Here is a 20,830-nt window from a genome sequence, read left to right on the forward strand (position 1 = left end):
ACAAAAACGCATAAGGCGAACGATATCAAAAGTAGGAAGGATGCGAGAGGAAGGATGTTGTAAGGACCATCTCTCGTAAAGGTATTCCATATTCCGACTTTTACCCGGTTATCCATTCCTCCATCCTTACCCGTTGGCAGGCTTCTTGGTCGTCTGTTACTGGTAACAAACTACGTACTCTTAAGTGTTGTGTTTCCTCGTGGTCGTCCTCCTACCACCGTAACCGGCGATGGGAAACAGCTCTGGCGAGGTTGCGTATTGGCCATACTCTCTTAACCCATGGTCACTTGATGGAGCGCCGCCCTGCTCCTTATTGTCTCTCTTACGGTCGTGCATGTCCTTCTTGAATGTCCTGACTTCCAGGACGAGCATGTGTCTTGCTTTCCGACCCCCCCTCGCGGTCGCTTGTCCCTCAATAGAATTCTTGGTGACTCGGATACTTTTGATATCGTTCGCCTTATGCGTTTTTGTTCTCGTATTGGTATCCTTGGTGATATTTAGCGCCCTCTGATTATTCCGCACAATTGATGGTGCTACATAGCCTTCCCGGTTTGTTGCCTTCTTTTGATAGTTACTTACTTGATAATTTCTTACTTATAAACACACATTGTAGATGGCAAGTCTCGTCAAGAGGAGTCATTTGTGCTAGCTATATATGCATTCTCTGCTTGAAACTTGTAGTAAATATGTATGATATGATATTAGTTTTATAATAGCAAGATACTACCCAGGAAACAATTTTAGGTTGCCACAACGTATCTGGAAAGTGTTGGAAAGTAGGGGCAACGTTTGTTTTCACGCATTAGATGCGTAATTTCGTGTGGATGCAAATAAGTTTCTAAAACGTATTGCATGAAACGTTGGCTAAAAAAAAATTGAAACCTTGTGGCAACCTTAAATGTTTCATAAACGTAGTTTTTATTGCTGTTATTTATATAAATGTAGAAATATAAAAGTATATTTCTACATTTAGGAAAATGAAACAGGGTCATAATAAGGGTTAATTCATCATTTTTACTCATATTCTTAGGAAGAGTTCGAGGAGGAAGAATTCCAGGTAAGAGGATGAGGTCGAGGAGGAAGGAGGAGGAGATCGAGGAGGAGGAGGTCGAGGCAGAGGAGGAAGGACGATGAGGTAGAGGAGGAAGTTAAAGAGGACGATGAGGAGGAGGAGGGCGAGGAGGAAGGAGGAGGAGGAAGAGGGCGAGGAGGAAGAAGGAGGAGAGTGAGGAGGAAGGAGGAGGAGGAGGGCGAGGAGGAAGGAAAAGGGCGAAGAGGGAGGAGGAGGAGGGCGAGGAGGAAGGAGGAGGGCAAGGAGGAAGGAGGAAGACGAAGAGGAGAACAAGGAGGGCAAAGATGAAGGAGGAGAAGAAAGGGCGAGGGAGGAGGAGGCGGGCGAGGAGTAAGGAGGAGGGCGAGAAGGAAGGAGGAGGAGGTCGAGAAGGAAGGAGGAGAAGGAGGGCGAGGAAGAATGAAGTGGAGGAAAAAGGAGGGCAAGAGGGAGAATGAAGGAGGAGGAGGAGAGCACGAGGAAGCAGGAGGAGGGCAAGGAGGAAGAGGGCGAGGAAGAAGGAGGAGAGCGAGGAGGAGGGCGAGTAGGAAAGAATGGGAGGACGAGGAGGAAGGAGGAGGAGGCGAGCGAGAAGGAAGCAGGAAAGAGGAGGAAGGAGGAAGACGACTAGGAAGAAGGAGAGCGAGGAGGAGGGCGAGAAGGAAGGAATAGGAGGTCGAGGAGGAAGGAGGAGAGCGAGGAGGAAGGAGGAGTAGAAGGGCGAAGAGGAAGGAGGAGGGCGAGGAGGGAGGAAGGAGGAGGAGGAGGGCGAGGAAGGAGGAGGAGGGTGAGAAGGAAGGAGGAGGAAGGAGGAGGAGGGTGAGGAGGAAGGAGGAGGAGGGCGAAGAGGGAGGAGGAGGAACGAGGAGGAGTAAAGCGAGGAGGAAGGATGAGGAGGAGGGCGAGGAGGAAGGAGGAGGGCGAGGAAGAAGGAGGAGTAGCAGGGCGAAGAGGGAGAGGGAGGAGGAGGCGGGTTAGAAGTTAAGAGGAGGGCGAGAAGGAAGGAAGGGAAAGTAGGAGGGCGAGGAGGAAGGAGGAGAGCGAGGAGGAAGAAATAGGAGGTCGAGGAGGACGGAGGAGGAGAGCGAGGAAGAAGGAGGAGGAGGAGGAGGAGGGCGAGGAGGAAGAGGGCAAGGAAGGAGGAGGGCGAGAAGGAAGGAATAGGAGGTCGAGGAGGAAGGAGGAGGAGGGCGAGGAGGAAGGAGGAAGAGAAGGGGAGCGAGGAGGAAGGAGGAAGAGATCCAGGTAAGAGGGTCGAGGAGAAAGGAGAAAGGAGGAGGGCGAGGAGGAGGAAGGAGGAAGGAAAAGGAGGAGGGCGAGGAGGAGGCGAGGGAGGAGGAGGGTGAGAAGGAAGGAATAGAAGGTCGAGGAGGAAGGAGAAGGAAGGCGAGGAGGAAGGAGGTGGAGGAGAGCAAGGAGGAAGGAGGAGGAGGACAAGGTGGAAGGAGGAGGGGAAGGAGGAGGAGGGCGAGGAGGAAGGAGAAGGAAGGCGAGGAGGAAGGAGGTGGAGGAGAGCAAGGAGGAAGGAGGAGGAGGACAAAGTGGAAGGAGGAGGGGAAGGAGGAGGAGGGCGAGGAGGAAGGAGGAGGAGACCGAGGAGGAGACCGAGGAGGAAGGAGACAAAGGAAGGACAGCGAGGAGGAAGGAGCAGGAAGGAGGAGGGCGAGGAGGATGGAGGAGGAGAGCGAGGAGGAAAGAGGAGGGCGAGGAGGAAGTAGGAGGGCGAGGAGGAAGGAAGAGGAAGACGAGGAGGAAGGAGGAGGAGGAAGGAGGAGGAGGGCGAGGAGGAAGGAGAAGAAGGAGGGCGAAGAGGAAGGAGGAGAGCGAGGAGGAAGGAATAGGAGGTCGAGGAGGACGGAGGAGGAGGGCGAGGAAGAAGGAGGTGGAGAAAGAAGGAGGGCAAGGAGGAAGGAGGAGGAGGAGGAGGGCGAGGAGGAAAGAGGAGGAGGAAGGAGGAGGGTAAGGAGGAGGGCGAGGAGGAAGGAGGAGGAGGAAGGAGGAGAGTGAGGAGGAAGGATGAAGAGGGCTAGGAAGAAGGAGGAGAGCGAGGAGAAGGGTGAGAAGGAAGGAATAATAGGTCGAGGAGTAAGGAGGAGGAAGGCGAGGAGGAAGGAGGAGGAGGGCGAGGAGGAAGGAGGAGGGCGAGGAAGGAGAGCAAGGAGGAAGGAGGAGGACGGTAAGGTGGAAGGAGGGGAAGGAGGAGAAGGGCGAGGAGGAAGGAGGAGGAGACCGAGGAGGAAGGAGGAGGAGGCCGAAGAGGAAGGAGACGGAGGAAGGAGGGCAAGGAGAAAGGAGGAGAAGACCCAGACCAGATATCTGGTCCTCCATGCCGGTCTCTGTTCTCTCAAGCAATCTTCCCATGGTTAAAGTCCCCCATGATTAGTAGTCCAGATCCATTCCTACTAGCGAGAGACGCTGTTCTCTCTATTATGTTAATGGTGGCAATGTTTTTTCTATCATATTCCTGTCTGGGTCTTCTGTCATTTGGTGGCGGGTTATATATGACTGCGAATACAATTTTTTGTCCTCCAGTTGCTATTGTACCTGTTATATAGTCACTGAAACCTTCACAGCCCTGAATAACCATTTCCTCAAAATCCCAGCCATTTCTTACCAGCAGCGCTACACCACCATCTCCTCTTCCTTCTCTCTCTTTCCTCACAACACAATAGTCCTGTGGAAACACTGCATTTGTTATGGTTCTCGTTAGCTTTGTTTCAGCGAGTGCTATTATGTCTGGGTTTTCTTCAAGTACCCATTCTCCAAGTTCATCTGTTATATTTGTAATCCCATGTATGTTAGTGTACATTGCCTTGAGACTCGCTTTCTTCTGTCCCTTATCATGTTCCCTTCTTGGTGAGTGTTCTGTTGATGGGGGGAAGCTGTTCCATGGGCATGGGGATTTGTGGGGTGGGTAAAAGGGTCTCAGAGAATACTGGAGTGAGGGGTGGGGGGTCAAGTGAAGGTGGGACAGGGAGGGTATGGGATAAAGGGGCAGGGAGGATAGGGGATGAAAGGGGGAAGTGGGACATGGTGGGAGTAGGGGAGGGGAAGCAGGGTGGAAGTGGGGTGAGGGGGGAGGGAGAGGTGGCTGAACATTTGAGTGGGGGCAGGGAGGGCTCGGGTTAGGGGAGGTTTCTATGCAGAGAAGGGTGGATTTGCCCTCCCGTCTGGTGTTACTGGGTTGCTGGTTGTAGGTTCCCCCCCTCACCCCTGGGGATGATGTGTTGGGAGCTGTGTTTTCCTAGTTTTCTCCTCTCACCAGGCACTTCTTCCTTGCTTCTGCAGCCAGGGCTCTCTCCTCCCTCGTCATGTCCCTCTGGAGAAATATTTTTTGAATTCTCTTACATAGAGAAGTTGGCTCTTCCTTGTTAGAATCTTCTCCTTTGTGGCCTCGTTTGCAAACACTATCTTTAACACACGGTGTGTGTGTGTGTGTGTGTGTGTGTGTGTGTGTGTGTGTGTGTGAATACTCACCAAATTTGTACTCAGCTATTTGTGCTTGCAGGATCGAGCATTGACTCTTGGATCCCGCCTTTCCAGTTATCGGTTGTTTACAGCAATGACTCCTGTCCCATTTCCCTATCATGCCTAGTTTTAAAAGTATGAATAGTATTTGCTTCCACAACCTGTTCCCCAAGTGCATTCCATTTTTCCACTACTCTCACACTAAAAGAAAACTTCCTAACATCTCTGTGACTCATCTGAGTTTCCAATTTCCACCTATGTCCCCTCGTTCTGTTATTATTACGTGTGAACATTTCATCTATTTCCACTTTGTCAATTCCTCTGAGTATTTTATATGTCCCTATCATATGTGATATATTCTATCATATGTGTGTGTTTGTGTGTGTGTGTGTGTGTGTGTGTGTGTGTGTGTGTGTGTGTGTGTGTGTGTGTGTGTGTGTGTGTGTGTGTGTGTACTCACCTAATTGTACTCACCTAAATGTGCTTGCAGGGGTTGAGCTTTGGCTCTTTGGTCCCGCCTCTCAACCGTCAATCAACTGGTGTACAGATTCCTGAGCCTACTGGGCTCTATCATATCTACATTTGAAACTGTGTATGGAGTCAGTGTGTATGTGCGTGTGTGTGTGTGTACTCACCTAGTTGTGTTTGCGGGGGTTGAGCTCTGGCTCTTTGGTCACCAGAGTGACCAAAGTGTGTGTGTGTGTGTGTGTGTGTGTGTGTGTGTGTGTGTGTGTGTGTGTGTGTGTGTGTGTGTGTGTGTGTGTGTGTGTGTGTGTGTGTGTGTGTGTGTGTGTGTGTGTGTGTACTCACCTAGTTGTACTCACCTAGTTGTGTCTGCAGGATCGAGCATTGACTCTTGGATCCCGCCTTTCGAGCATCGGTTGCTTACAGCAATGACTCCTGTCCCATTTCCCTATCATACCTGGTTTTAAAATTATGAATAGTATTTGCTTCCACAACCTGTTCCTGAAGTGCATTTCATTTTCCCACTACTCTCACGCTAAAAGAAAACTTACTAACATCTCTGTGACTCATCTGAGTTTCAAGCTTCCATCCATGTCCCCTCGTTGTGTTACTTTTCCGTGTGAACATTTCGTCTATGTCCACTCTGTCAATCCCTCTAAGTATCTTATACGTTCCTATCATGTCCCCCCTCTCCCTTCTTCTTTCTAGTGTCGTAAGGCACAGTTCCCTCAGGCGCTCCTCATACCCCATCCCTCGTAGCTCTGGGACGATTCTCGTTGCAAACCTCTGAACCTTTTCCAGTTTCATTATATGCTTCTTCAGATGTGGACTCCATGATGAGGCGGCATACTATAAGACTGGCCTCACGCGGGCAGTGTAAAGCGCCCTAAATGCCTCCTTACTTAGGTTTCTGAATGATGTTCTAACTTTTGCCAGTGTAGAGTACGCTGCTGTCGTTATCCTATGTATATGCCTCAGGAGATAGATTAGGTGTAACGTCCACCCCCAGGTCTCTTTCACGCATCGTCACAGGTAGCCTGTTCCCCTTCATTGTGTACTGTCCCTTTGGTCTCCTATCTCCTAGTCCCATTTCCATAACTTTACATTTGCTCGTGTTGAATTCCAGTAGCCATTTCTCTGACCATCTCTGCAACTTGTTCAGGTCCTCTTGGAGGATCCTGCAATCCTCATCTGTCACAACTCTTCTCATCAACTTTGCGTTATCCGCAAACATCGACATGTAGGACTCTACGCCTGTAAACATGTCGTTAACATATACAAGAAATAGAATTGGTCCCAGCACCGATCCTTGTGGTACTCCACTTGTTACTGTTCGCCAGTCCGACTTCTCGCCCCTTACCGTAACTCATTGGCTCCTTCCTGTTAGGTAGTTCCTTATCCATGCTAGGACCTCTCCCCCCACCCCCGCCTGCCTCTCGAGCTTGAACAGCAGTCTCATGTGCGGTACTGTATCAAAGGCTTTTTGGCAGTCCAGAAATATGCAGTCTGCCCAACCATCTCTGTCCTGTCTTATCCTCGTTATTTTATCATAGAATTCCAGAAGGTTTGTCAGGCACGATTTCCCTGTCCAGAACCCATGTTGATGTTTGTTCACAAACCTAATGTTCTCCAGGTGTGCAACCAGTCGTAGCCTAATTATTCTTTCCAGTATTTTACAAGGGATGCTTGTCAGTGATACAGGTCTATAGTTAAGTGCCTCCTCCCTATCACCTTTCTTGAAGATCGGCACGATCGGTTTGTGCCGACCGGCACGATCGGCACAAATGTGTGTGTGTGTGTGTGTGTGTGTGTGTGCGTGTGTGTGTGTGTGTGTGTGTGTGTGTGTGTGTGTGTGTGTGTGTGTGTGTGTGTGTGTGTGTGTGTGTGTGTGTGTGTGTGTGTGTGTGTGTGTGTGTGTGTGTGTGTGTGTGTGTGTGTGTGCGTGTGTGTGTGTGTGTGTGTCAGTATGTATGGGGAAGAGTGTGTGTGGTGTGTGTGTGTGTGGGGGGGTTGGGGGGGGGTGTCAGTAGTGAACGTGTTGCACGTGACGGTAACATAGCAACATGAATGTTGTGGCTGTTCCGTATTGAACACTTTTGTGGCCAGAATGTAATGGTTGCTGCCCACATGATGGTTGCTGCTCACATGATGGTTGCTGCCCACATGATGGTTGCTGCCCACATAACACTGCCCACATGATGGTTGCTGCCCACATGATGGTTGCTGCCCACATGATGGTTGCTGCCCACATGATGGTTGCCCACTTTGTCCACATCCCCCACTTTTCCATCCCCAACCTTCCAACCCGCAACCTTCCATCCCCCACCCTTCCCTCCCCCCACCTTTCCATCCCCCACCCTTCCATCCCCCACCCTTCCATCTCCCACCCTTCCATCCCCCAACCTTCCATCCCCCAACCTTCCATCCCCCACCCTTCCATCCCCCACTCCACGTGTACCTTGATTCAGTCCTCCCCCCGGCCTTCCAGGTGCCTTCAGGTCTATAAGGCCGTCGACGACTCTCCTCACATGTCTGATAAACCTCAACACCATGAGATGCTGGACCTTATTCACTCACTCTCAGATGCTGGACCTCATTCACTCACTCTCAGATGCTGGACCTTATTCACTCACTCTCAGATGCTGGACCTCATTCACTCACTCTCAGATGCTGGACCTCATTCATTCACTCTAAGATGCTGGACCTCATTCACTCACTCTCAGATGCTGGACCTCATTCACTCACTCTCAGATGCTGGACCTCATTCATTCACTCTAAGATGCTGGACCTCATTCACTCACTCTCAGATGCTGGACCTCATTCACTCACTCTCAGATGCTGGACCTCATTCATTCACTCTAAGATGCTGGACCTCATTCACTCACTCTCAGATGCTGGACCTCATTCATTCACTCTAAGATGCTGGACCTCATTCACTCACTCTCAGATGCTGGACCTCATTCACTCACTCTCAGATGCTGGACCTCATTCATTCACTCTCAGATGCTGGACCTCATTCACTCACTCTCAGATGCTGGACCTCATTCATTCACTCTAAGATGCTGGACCTCATTCACTCACTCTCAGATGCTGGACCTCATTCACTCACTCTCAGATGCTGGACCTCATTCACTCACTCTCAGATGCTGGACCTCATTCATTCACTCTCAGATGCTGGACCTCATTCACTCACTCTCAGATGCTGGACCTCATTCATTCACTCTAAGATGCTGGACCTCATTCACTCACTCTCAGATGCTGGACCTCATTCATTCACTCTAAGATGCTGGACCTCATTCACTCACTCTCAGATGCTGGACCTTATTCACTCACTCTCAGATGCTGGACCTTATTCATTCACTCTCAGATGCTGGACCTTATTCACTCACACTCAGATGCTGGACCTTATTCACTCACTCTCAGATGCTGGACCTTATTCATTCACTCTCAGATGCTGGACCTTATTCACTCACACTCAGATGCTGGACCTTATTCATTCACTCTCAGATGCTGGACCTTATTCACTCACACTCAGATGCTGGACCTTATTCATTCACTCTCAGATGCTGGACCTTATTCATTCACTCTCAGATGCTGGACCTTATTCATTCACTCTCAGATGCTGGACCTTATTCAGTCACTCTCAGATGCTGGACCTCATTCACTCACTCTCAGATGCAAGACCTTATTCACTCACACTCAGATGCAGGACCATATTCACTCACTCTCAAATGCAGAACTTCCAACCAGAGCATGAACTTGATTTAAGATGATAATAAGTAAAGTTCCTGGTGTGGCAGCAAGGTATGACTGTGAGGGTGGGCGCCAGAGTGGGCTGCGTGTTGTCGGTGTCAGCCAGTCACCGCCGGTGTCACGCAGACACAACACTGCACGCTCTCATAACTGCTAAACCTCCCGCGTCTCTCTATTAGGCTTTAGTGGACGGTAAGAACATTATTTTGTTATGAGGAGGATTGGAGAAAATCATGAGTGTTCATTGAGGAGTATTCAGATTTTCTAGACCATCTTCACTTATATTGACTTATTAGAACGCCATAAAGGTTTGAAAACAAATGTTTAATTTGACATATAATTGGAAATATTTTGTGGTAAAATCTTAACCAGTTAACTATCAGTTATAATATATTCCGAGTACAATAACTGTGCCCTGATCATCAACGCTTTATCTTGGAATGTCCGAGTTTAGGGCAACATTGATTTTGTCATTGTTACCACGTCTACACTTTGTGTGTGCTCTCACATTCCACCGCCCGCTCTGTGGGACTGCGTGCTCCATAACCCTCTCCCTCCTCTCCCTGCACACACACTTCTTTTACCTCACTCTCCCTTGGCTCCCTCCTCTTCCCCATAGCTGTCACAGTCATCCATAGATCCACTATGTTCCCCCATCGTCTCTGTGGAAACCGACCTGTGAGATTTATATTTATTTAATTTATATGAATTTATATTTACGTTAATTTATATACTTCGATAGCAATTTGTATAATGATGAGTGGACTGTATTTCTGCAATAATCTCTTAATCTCACAAATCGATCCTCTACACATTAGGGGGGGGGGGTTATATTAATTGAATATATATGCAGCCAATCAAACTACAGTATTAACTACATACATTGAAAAGGTTCCTTATCTTATAGTACAGCAGGTTAGTCCACCAGGTATAACTAGGGTGTAGACACCAAATTATCCTCTTTGAGGTAGCTTCCATCACCCAGTAACTGGTGCACAAAGTCTTGCTTCTTCGTCTTGACCTGTCAAAAGGGCGCTAGCTGTAAAGCCAGAATCCTATATATGACAAGTATATCAGAGAACACTGTACTTGGAACAATAAAGACCTGGCTTAATTACCTTTAGTTTGAGGCTATCTCGTGCTCTAACCGGCTAACCCTACCCAATGACATTAATGGCCACTAATGATAGATAATGGGTTTCGGAAAGAACACTTATCTTGATTTGATGACAGCGTGTTGAAGATGGTACACCTTTGGTTTCCATAACACTACGTCCAAGTAAAATTAACAGGAGCCGAATTTGCTCCCGAGAGCCTCTGGTCTAGTCTCAACAATGGCAATGTCTAACACTCCATACTATTGACGCTACTGGCCGACATTGTCCAGATATAATAGGAGCCGAATTTGCTCCACGCGTCTCGGTGACAACAACAATGGCTGACCCTCCTCCCTCACTGACGCCTGGCCTACATTGTCCAGATAACAGAAAGTGATAGAAGGGTCACATTTACTCTACTTTAATATTGATAATTAAGTTAATTTATATGAGATGTTTTATGATGGTAAAGTCCAAAGACTAATGTATTTAAGAATAATTCCCACCATAATAGGTGGTGAATTATAATAGTGTGTGGTGATGATATCCCGTTTTCTATAGATGGTAATTCCACTACAAGTTACGTTTTCTATGGGTTAACTTGTTTATACAATACAGCTATTATCTGTATGATATTATTATTAAATGGTGTCGGATTTTCCGACATAATTCCCCAGGGGCTGCTCACGGGTCGAAGTCCTACTTAGAACAGACAAACACCGATACTCCTCCTTCGAATTATTAGATTAATTTGATGTTAGTAGTTAGTAATCACACATTTGCGCGTCTGTTCGTACAGGACGGATGTCCCGTACTAGAGTTGCAGGGGTTAGAAGTCTAATGCGATTTCATTTCCCTGTCAACTCTTGAAAGGCTAATATTCAAGCCTAATTACATATTATTTAACCCAGAAGACTGAATGTGATCAAGTACTACAGTCAAGTATGATTCAGGGACTGCAGTGAGATCAGTGACATTAGATATAACTTGAAGTTTGTTCAGGTAACTGGTCACTGATATATAAACACTGAGGCCCATGGAATACATCTTGAATAAATAATAAATGTATCAAATCAGTCATCAGATTAATTGGGGTTTTATTTAGTTAATTGATTCAGAAGATTGAATAGCTCATCATTAAAGTAAAGTATGGTTCTGAGACTGCAGTGGGTTCAGTGACATTGGTCGCAGTGACTTGTAGCTGTTTAAGCTACTGTTCACTGATTTGCCACTGAGGCCTTATGAACTCATCTTCAGCTTTAAATGATGATACTAACATCAACCTCTGTTGGTATAGTCAGCTGTAATCTCCTTAGTATAATGCTACTGGAGAAATATAATCAGCTGACAAATTTAGATTTCTATTGGTATTGTTTATCTGCAGGCATAGGTCTCCTAAGGCTTGATACTGGGCCTGAGAGTAATTTACCTCCTGCAGAGTTTAACATGGTTATACCCTGATATTTAATAAGGCTACCGATGAATCGATGACAATAGTCTGTCCCTACAAGGAGACCGAAGTCGTTGAGGTGATCAGACTTAATATTATCTGCCAATTTTATTCCTCTATTTCTCAGGAATTTGGCTGTTGCTCTCAGACCTTGAACTTGTAGGTCTACTGGTATTTTGTCCACCACAATGGCTTGTACTCGACAGACGTACCTGCCTAAGCGTACTGATGGTTGTACCACCTGGTAGACTTGAGGTCCTGCATCTGTTACAAACCCTGAGATGTTGAATGACGTCTGGGCTACAGGCCTTAATTGTAGTTCATCTGCCAACTTTTTAGTGATATATGTTCTCTGGGATCCTTGGTCAAACAACCCACGGGTATGGACCTTGGCCCTCTTATTCAGGATGGTAATTTGGGCAGTAGGCAAAGTCGTATTACCTTTAGACTTTGCCGATTGGACACTCTTTGTTTGTTGCACCTTGCAGTACTGTACTGTGGTGGGAATGCTATCTTCCACCTTGGGTCTTGAATACGTTAATTTCGTATATTTGCACAGTGCTGCATGGTGTCTACCTCTTCTACACCTGTTGCAGGTGTTGAATTGGGTATCACAATAGTCTATGTTGTGTGACTTGAGACACCTTGAACATCTCCCTAATTCCTGGAGTCGCTCAATACGAGTGTCTCTGGTTGGATAATTAGCACAACAGTATGTTGAATGTTTCCTTTTGCAGAACATAAATGTCCCCCAGCCTACTGCACGTTTGGAAGTTACCGGTTTGGGTGAACTAGTAGTTATATCAACCTTAAGACTGAATGTTCTTAGTAGTGACTCAAACTCCATGCTGAAGGCTTGTAATGAGTCAGCAGTCTGATCAGGTTGAGGTAAATCCAGCAATTGTAGTACTAGATGTATGACAGTTTTCTCATTGCCAGCATTATTCCTAGGATGCTGGACTGGGAAATTAGTGCTGTCGCTATTTTCATTTACATTTTCTACTACTGGTTCAGCTTCACCTCTAGTTTGGAGGCATGTTAACTTAGTAGCCTCAGGTATTGGGTTTTCAGAATCCACAGAGACTGTGGATAAATTGTCTGAGACCTGCTTAATTTCTGGTGGTATAATATTGGGTGAAGCTGTAGTGGGTGAAGCTTTACTGGGTGAAGCTTTATCCTTGTTGATTAAAGGATCTAATCTGGCTTTACATTTATTCTCAAAAAGATCCAGATCATCCATAACATTATCTACTTTATTTGATGTACTTGCTAATTGTTCTGTTTCAATTATCCTGTGTAAATGTTCCAACCTGCCTTGAGTTTCTTCTTCATATTGTGCTAGGTCAGACAGGAATGGTTCCACATCTTCAACTACTACGTCATCGTGGACCTGATTTTGGTAAGATTTCCTATTTGCTTTCAATATATGCAATTGGGTTTGAATCTGTAACAGTGGTATTTTCAACCGATGATAATTAATTACAGGCTCATATAACAACTGTTCATATTGGTTGAGATCTCTTGTTAGTTGGCGTTTGCTTGCTACTAAAGCACGCTTTGCTTTCTGTGGATTAGTCATGTTAATTGGGCACCACTGGCTCATAAATTGGTACTAATGGTAGCCTAGGATAAAATTCTGCACTCACTAGGCTGTAATCCTACCTCTACTAGAGGTTAGCACTTAAAATTAATACACATTATATATATTCAATCATACACACGAATGATTTGAGTGATAAACCAGTGTCACTGGAAGTACCTTTAGGTTAGCTCTTCTATATCACCCTAGGATGGAATAGACACTAATTAATCACTCAAAGGTGTAATGATCATAAGTAAATTATTATATATACACAACTCAACTCGAGTTGATAAAAATTACACCCAAAATAGGGTCTGGACCATTCATTAATGGTGATAGGTTGTTGAATATAGTACAACTGACTATGGTAATAATGGGACTAAGATGAACAATAATAGTTCAACTAGTCAATTTTAATATCCTACCCTGTTGTGGGTTGGCAATTAGTAAATATTATACTGTGATCACTAGTGCAATTTATATTAAATAATTCTCTATTTTGGAGAAATAATATACACAATTATTGATAATAGCCTCTTAATTAGCCTCTATGAAACTTCTAATATTATCTAGAAGTATTAAATATTATTAGTGACCTCGCAAAATAAAGTCCACAAAATTCGTAGATAATCTCTCGCGAAATTTAACACCACAAAATCCGTGAACAATCTTGCGAGACAGTCACAAATTTGGCTGGCTTCTATATTAGCGCTGTCATTTCACGAAATAACACGCCACCAAATATCTGTGGGTGTGCATGAAACCGCTGACGTAGCTGAACTCAGTTGAGGGGGGGCTCCTGAGCTCCCACGAGGCAACACTGCTGTCTTTGACTGGCTGGCCTTTGTTTAAATCACACTGCACTAGTTTATTTAATGAATCCACTGGTTAACTGGTTCATCCGGTACTAAGATGACCAAATGTGGGTTCAAAGGATCAAATAATCCGTCATCCGGTTCGAAGATCACCAAATAATGTGGGAACCGACTTGTGAGATTTATATTTATTTAATTTATATGAATTTATATTTATGTTAATTTATATATTTCGATAGCAATTTGTATAATGATGAGTGGACTGTATTTCTGCAATAATCTCTTAATCTCACAAATCGATCCTCTACACATTAGGGGGGGGTTTATATTAATTGAATATATATGCAGCCAATCAAACTACAGTATTAACTACATACATTGAAAAGGTTCCTTATCTTATAGTGCAGCAGGTTAGTCCACCAGGTATAACTAGGGTGTAGACACCAAATTATCCTCTTTGAGGTAGCTTCCATCACCCAGTAACTGGTGCACAAAGTCTTGCTTCTTCGTCTTGACCTGTCAAAAGGGCGCTAGCTGTAAAGCCAGAATCCTATATATGACAAGTATATCAGAGAACACTGTACTTGGAACAATAAAGACCTGGCTTAATTACCTTTAGTTTGAGGCTATCTCGTGCTCTAACCGGCTAACCCTACCCAATGACATTAATGGCCACTAATGATAGATAATGGGTTTCGGAAAGAACACTTAACTTGATTTGATGACAGCGTGTTGAAGATGGTACACCTTTGGTTTCCATAACACTACGTCCAAGTAAAATTACCAGGAGCCGAATTTGCACCCGAGAGCCTCTGGTCTAGTCTCAACAATGGCAATGTCTAACACTCCATACTATTGACGCTACTGGCCGACATTGTCCAGATATAATAGGAGCCGAATTTGCTCCACGCGTCTCGGAGGTGACTACAACAATGGCTGACCCTCCTCCCTCACTGACGCCTGGCCTACATTGTCCAGATAACAGAAAGTGATAGAAGGGTCACATTTACTCTACTTTAATATTGATAATTAAGTTAATTTATATGAGATGTTTTATGATGGTAAAGTCCAAAGACTAATGTATTTAAGAATAATTCCCACCATAATAGGTGGTGAATTATAATAGTGTGTGGTGATGATATCCCGTTTTCTATAGACGGTAATTCCACTACAAGTTACGTTTTCTATGGGTTAACTTGTTTATACAATACAGCTATTATCTGTATGATATTATTATTAAATGGTGTCGGATTTTCCGACAGTCTCCTCAGAGTCCCTCATAACCTCTCAATGTTCCCCGTTGCTCATTCACGGTCCCCATACTTTCCTCACTGTTCCAGAACACCTCACATGTTCCTCATTGCTCCTTCACAAACCAAGGGCTTCATAATGTTAACAATACCTTCCGTATTATTCCAGTTGCTCCTTCACCTTCCATAAAGTTCCTTAATGTTTACTACAGCTCAGTTCTTCCACGTAGCTACGAGCGGTTCCTATAGTTATCGCGTGTTTTCCCCTTTGGACTTGAGTATTCTCAATGTCTACCAGGCGTTTCCCATCAAGTTATATATAGCTCCATTAAGTTTCACAAAGTTCTCTGAGATCCACATAGGTTCCTCACATTTCACAAAACTCCCTCACGTTTCATAACTCCCTCACCTTCACAGCGCCCTACATAACTCCTTCAAACCGACGAGCATGTCCAAAAATCGTCATGGGGGTTGAATGTGATCTGAACACGCTGTTCCTTATTTGAATTCTGGCGAACCCAACCAGCTTATGCTCATCTCGTACCCCAGACCATTCCCACTGTCAGTTTTGGTGAGGCTAGCCTCGAGCGTCGGACCTCCAACTTTGGATAAACAACCAGACAGCTAAAGAGACTTTCTTTCTTATAGGTACACTGGGGGATGGGAGCTACCTAGCCTTACCTAAGTCTGTATGTCGCCCTTCTGTCCATCTGTTTATCCATCTGTCCACTCATCTACCTATCTATCTATCTATCTATCTATCTATCTATCTATCTATCTATCTATCTATCCATCTACCTATCCATTAATTTATATAATTCACAATCTCTCTGCCCATCTCCCTGTCCATCTATCTATTCATCTATCAATCAATCTATCTCTCCATTGAACTATCCATCTATTTATCATCTATTCAGGAATCCATTCCTCTACCCCCCATGTATCCCTCCATATATCATTTATCCTTCCAGCTATCCATCCTGCCATCTATTTATCCATATATATATATATATATATATATATATATATATATATATATATATATATATATATATATATATATATATATATATATATATATATATATATATATATATATATATATATATATATATATATATATATATATTATTAAATATGACCGAAAAAGTAAGATTAATAATTCTAACACGAATTTTCTCAATCTTTCGTACATTTCTTTTCACGGTTGATGGTAATTCAAAAATCTATTCTCCAAAATTCATTTTTATTTCTAGTCTGACGCGACACTTGAGCTCGTTTCGTAAAACTTATTACATTTTCGAAGACTTTAGTTTAAACATACACAACTGAATAGAACTTACACATCTCCGATTTGTTTATATCTACATATGAATGAGGTGGATGGGGTGAGGTGGTATTTAATAAGGTATTAATTTCATCAACACAAGACAGAACACGAAACAATGGGTATTGAATAGAAGTGATTGTAGAAAGCCTATTGGTCCATATTTCTTGATGCTTCTATATTGGAGAGGAGTCTTGAGGTGGGTAGAATATAGTTGTGCATTAATTGGCTGTTGATTGCTGGTGTTGACTTCTTGATGTGTAGTGCCTCGCAAACGTCAAGCCGCCTGCTATCGCTGTATCTATCGATGATTTCTGTGTTGTTTACTAGGATTTCTCTGGCGATGGTTTGGTTGTGGGAAGAGATTATATGTTCCTTAATGGAGCCCTGTTGCTTATGCATCGTTAAACGCCTAGAAAGAGATGTTGTTGTCTTGCCTATATACTGGGTTTTTTGGAGCTTACAGTCCCCAAGAGGGCATTTGAAGGCATAGACGACGTTGGTCTCTTTTAAAGCATTCTGTTTTGTGTCTGGAGAGTTTCTCATGAGTAGGCTGGCCGTTTTTCTGGTTTTATAGTAAATCGTCAGTTGTATCCTCTGATTTTTGTCTGTAGGGATAACATTTCTATTAACAATATCTTTCAGGACCCTTTCCTCCGTTTATGAGCTGTGGAAAAGAAGTTCCTGTAAAATAGTCTAGTAGGGGGTATAGGTGTTGTGTTGGTTGTCTCTTCAGAGGTTGCATGGCGTTTCACTTTCCTTCTTATGATGTCTTCGACGAAACCATTGGAGAAGCCGTTGTTGACTAGGACCTGCCTTACCCTACAGAGTTCTTCGTCGACTTGCTTCCATTCTGAGCTGTGGCTGAGAGCATGGTCGACATATGCGTTAACATCACTCCTCTTGTACCTCTCTGGGCAGTCGCTTTTGGCATTTAGGCACATTCCTATGTTCGTTTCCTTCGTTTCCTTAGTGTAGACTGCAGTGTGGAAACCTCCGCTCTTTTCCATGACTGTTACATCTAGAAAGGGCAGCTTCCCATCCTTTTCCATCTCGTAAGTGAAACACAGCACGGAACTCCGCTCAAATGCCTCCTTCAGCTCCTGCAGATGTCTGACATCAGGTACCTGTGTAAAAATGTCGTCAACATACCTGCAGTATATGGCCGGTTTCAAGTTCATGTCAACTTAGACTTTTTGCTCGATGGTGCCCATGTAGAAGTTTGCAAACAGGACACCTAGGGGAGAACCCATGGCGACCCCATCTACTTGCTTATACATGTGCCCATCCGGGCTCAAGAAGGGTGCCTCTTTAGTACAAGCTTCGAGTAGTTTCCTTAGAATATTCTCTGGTATGTCAAGAGGAGTATAGGCTGGATCACGATACACTCTGTCGGCTATCATCCCGATTGTCTCGTCCACAGGTACGTTGGTGAACAGTGATTCTACGTCCAATGAGGCTCTTATCCCTGTGGCCCGTTTGCCCCGCAGTAAGTCAACAAATTCTTTTGGAGACTTCAGGCTGAAGGCGCAAGGGACATAAGGAGTCAGCAGGCCGTTGAGTCGCTTCGCCAGTCTGTACGTGGGTGTGGGTATCTGGCTAATGATTGGCCGAAGTGGGTTTCCAGGCTTGTGTGTCTTGACATTTCCATACGCATATCCAGGTTTATATTCCCCAATAATCTTTGGCAGGTGGAGTCTGGATTTCTTGGCGTTCACAGTTTCAATCAGTTTGTTGACCTTTGCTTTGAATTCGGCTGTAGTGTCCTTCGTTACCCTTTGGAATTTGGTTTGGTCAGAGCGTATGAGGTTCATTTTCGCTAGATATTCGTCTTTTTTAAGAATGACATATATTGGCGACTTGTCACCTCTCCTGACAACTATCTCCTTGTTCTCACGAAGGCTTTTAGCTGCCGCTTTGAGCTCGGGGGACAGTATGGTGCTTCTGTAATTGCCTCGATTCTTTCCTCCTTCTGCAATAAGTTCTGCTTGTAAGGTATCTTTGGTAGTGAAATGTACAGAAACATGGCTGTACATTTGAACTCTAGTATTAGCAGCAGCACATAGTACGGTCCTAGGCTGCTGTAAATATATTACATTCGAACTAACGGCGTTGCTGGGACGCAGAGAGAATTACCCAGCTGGCGACCAGAAGGTAAGAAGAGGAAGTGAGGCTACAGCTGGAAGTCCGGGAAATTCTCTGCACACATAGGTGGGCAGGCCCGGTGGGGGAGTCACATACTACAGGACTGAGCTTAGCAGTGTGGGCTCGGCCTTCTCCTCTCCCCCCTTGGGTCCAAGGCCAGATAATGGTGGCCGGTCTTGAGGCATGACTAGGAGAGCTCCCTGGGGGTGATATGTGATACCCTAGTGAAGGGAGCGAAGACCCACGGCGTGAGGTTATAGGATCAGTAGTAATCCAAGAATGGGTAATGTTTTATGGCACCGGTTGAGTTATTGCCCTAAACTGTCATGGTCATCGATGGAGACAAGATATCAGAGAGAAGTGACCAACAACTCCTGGCCTTCTTTAGTGATTGTGGTATATCTGAAAACCTGAACCCGACCAATGCCAGTACTTAAAATAACTCTTTCAGTGCCTGAGCCTAACCTAACTTAATCTAACTTTGTCTAAGTTGCTGTCTCTGCCTTACCATTTACCTAATGTTCTCTCATTCATATAATTTCCTAAATAATCCGTCATGTCTCCATGCACTTATGCAAGCATCTACCTCAGTTTCATTGTAAAATTTTACTCTTAAATCTAATCTTACCCTATTCCATTTAAATTTTAAATTTAATTGTATTGATCTATGTCATTTATTGAAATCAATTATTGATCTCATTTTGTTCTTTTAATTAAGTTCATACTAATTATAGGTTAAAAACTAAGCTAAATAAAATTTATTATCTTTAAGATTATTTTACTTTACAATTATCATTTGTCAAATTTTTTTATATATTCATCTTGACAGTCTCTACTGATTTTTTGTTCTCTCCACCAAACTTGTGTATCCTCCATGGCTATCTAGTGACCTTTATTCTACTTTTTTTTTTTTTTTTAGATATATACAAGAGTTGTTACATTCTTGTACAGCCACTAGTACGCGTAGCGTTTCGGGCAGGTCCCTGGAATACGATCCCCGCCGCGAAGAATCGTTTTTTCATCCAAGTACACATTTTACTGTTGCGTTAAACAGAGGCTACAGTTAAGGAATTGCGCCCAGTAAATCCTCCCCGGCCAGGATACGAACCCATGACATAGCGCTCGCGGAACGCCAGGCGAGTGTCTTACCACTACACCACGGAGACTGTACTTCTAATTGTTTCAATTCTTTTGTTTACTTGCATTTATTGTTGTGTTTTGCCATAATTATCCTCTAATTTTAGCAGACTTAATACTTTGTAAGCTTTTATTGTATTGTTATATTATTGTATTGTTGTGTTTTGCTATAATTACTTTCTATTTTACAGCAGATTTAGTTTTTATCTGTTCCTGTAATTGCTTATCTTATTGTATCGTGACATTATCTTATCTATATGCTTACTGATATTGATCCTGATCGAAATCTCCTGTCCCATATCCACACAAATCAGCACATTGATCATCATTATTGCAGGTATTACACAGCAAATCTTGCAAAAAACAAACTCCTAAACAGCACCTGCTTATCAGTTTACAACCAAAATGTTAGGTCACTTGGTAAACATTTTGATGATATAAATGCACTACTTACAGCACTAGGTACTAAATTATCTTTCAGCATTTTAACAGAAACTTGGCTAAGTAATGACTATACCCAACTCTACAATTTAGCTGGTTATAAAGCCATTCATAACTGCAGGCCTAATAAAAAAGGTGGCGGTACAGCAATATATTACAAAGATACCTTCACTTGCAATAGTGTTATTAGTGATAGAGATGACTTTTGTGAATATACCTTTGCCAAGTTCTCCAGTAAATCCCTTAAATCCTCCCTGACTATCGGTGCCATCTATAGATTTCCTAATGCCAACATAGCTTTATTCTCTGACAACGTAAGGAATCTTATCATAAACAACAATCTCAACAAAAATCACATCATTCTGGGAGGTGATTTCAATATTGACCTGGGTCTTCAAAACAACCCTCAAGTTGACTATTTCCGTAACAGCATGCACTCCTGTATGCTAATCCCCACAATCACCAAGCCCACCCGAGTCACTCAAACATCTGCCACTACCCTGGATCACCTATGGACTAATATAACAGCTCCCTTTACATCTGGGGTAATTTATGACAGAACAACTGACCACTATCCTACCTTCCTCATAGCAAACATTGACACACCACCACCAGAAACCAAAAAACTTTCATTCAGGCTACATAGTGAATCAGCTTTAGGCAATCTCTCTAATGCACTTCACAATATTAACTGGGAATCTGAATTTAATAATTCACAGGATATAAACTCATCAACTAACCTCTTTCTCTCCAAAACTCTAAGCCTCTACAACACTCACTGTCCCCTCCTTACCAAACAAGTAACTGATAAAAGAAAAAATAACCCGTGGCTCACAAGTGGCATAATCA

The 20,830-nt window shown here is 44.0% G+C and overlaps 1 protein-coding gene across 1 annotated transcript in view; it reads left to right on the forward strand.

The window, feature by feature from the left end:
- Nucleotides 1-8,804: 8,804 nt before the first annotated feature.
- The window catches only part of LOC123772030 (NFX1-type zinc finger-containing protein 1), a 225,040-nt gene continuing 213,014 nt past the window's right edge, over nucleotides 8,805-20,830 (forward strand). The window contains exon 1 of the mRNA XM_069337878.1: nucleotides 8,805-8,929. The gene's annotated coding sequence lies outside the window, so the exon portion shown is untranslated. The remainder of the gene's footprint in view (nucleotides 8,930-20,830) is intronic.

This window comes from Procambarus clarkii, chromosome 38, assembly GCF_040958095.1.
Source record: "Procambarus clarkii isolate CNS0578487 chromosome 38, FALCON_Pclarkii_2.0, whole genome shotgun sequence".
Taxonomy (NCBI): Eukaryota; Metazoa; Arthropoda; class Malacostraca; order Decapoda; family Cambaridae; genus Procambarus; species Procambarus clarkii.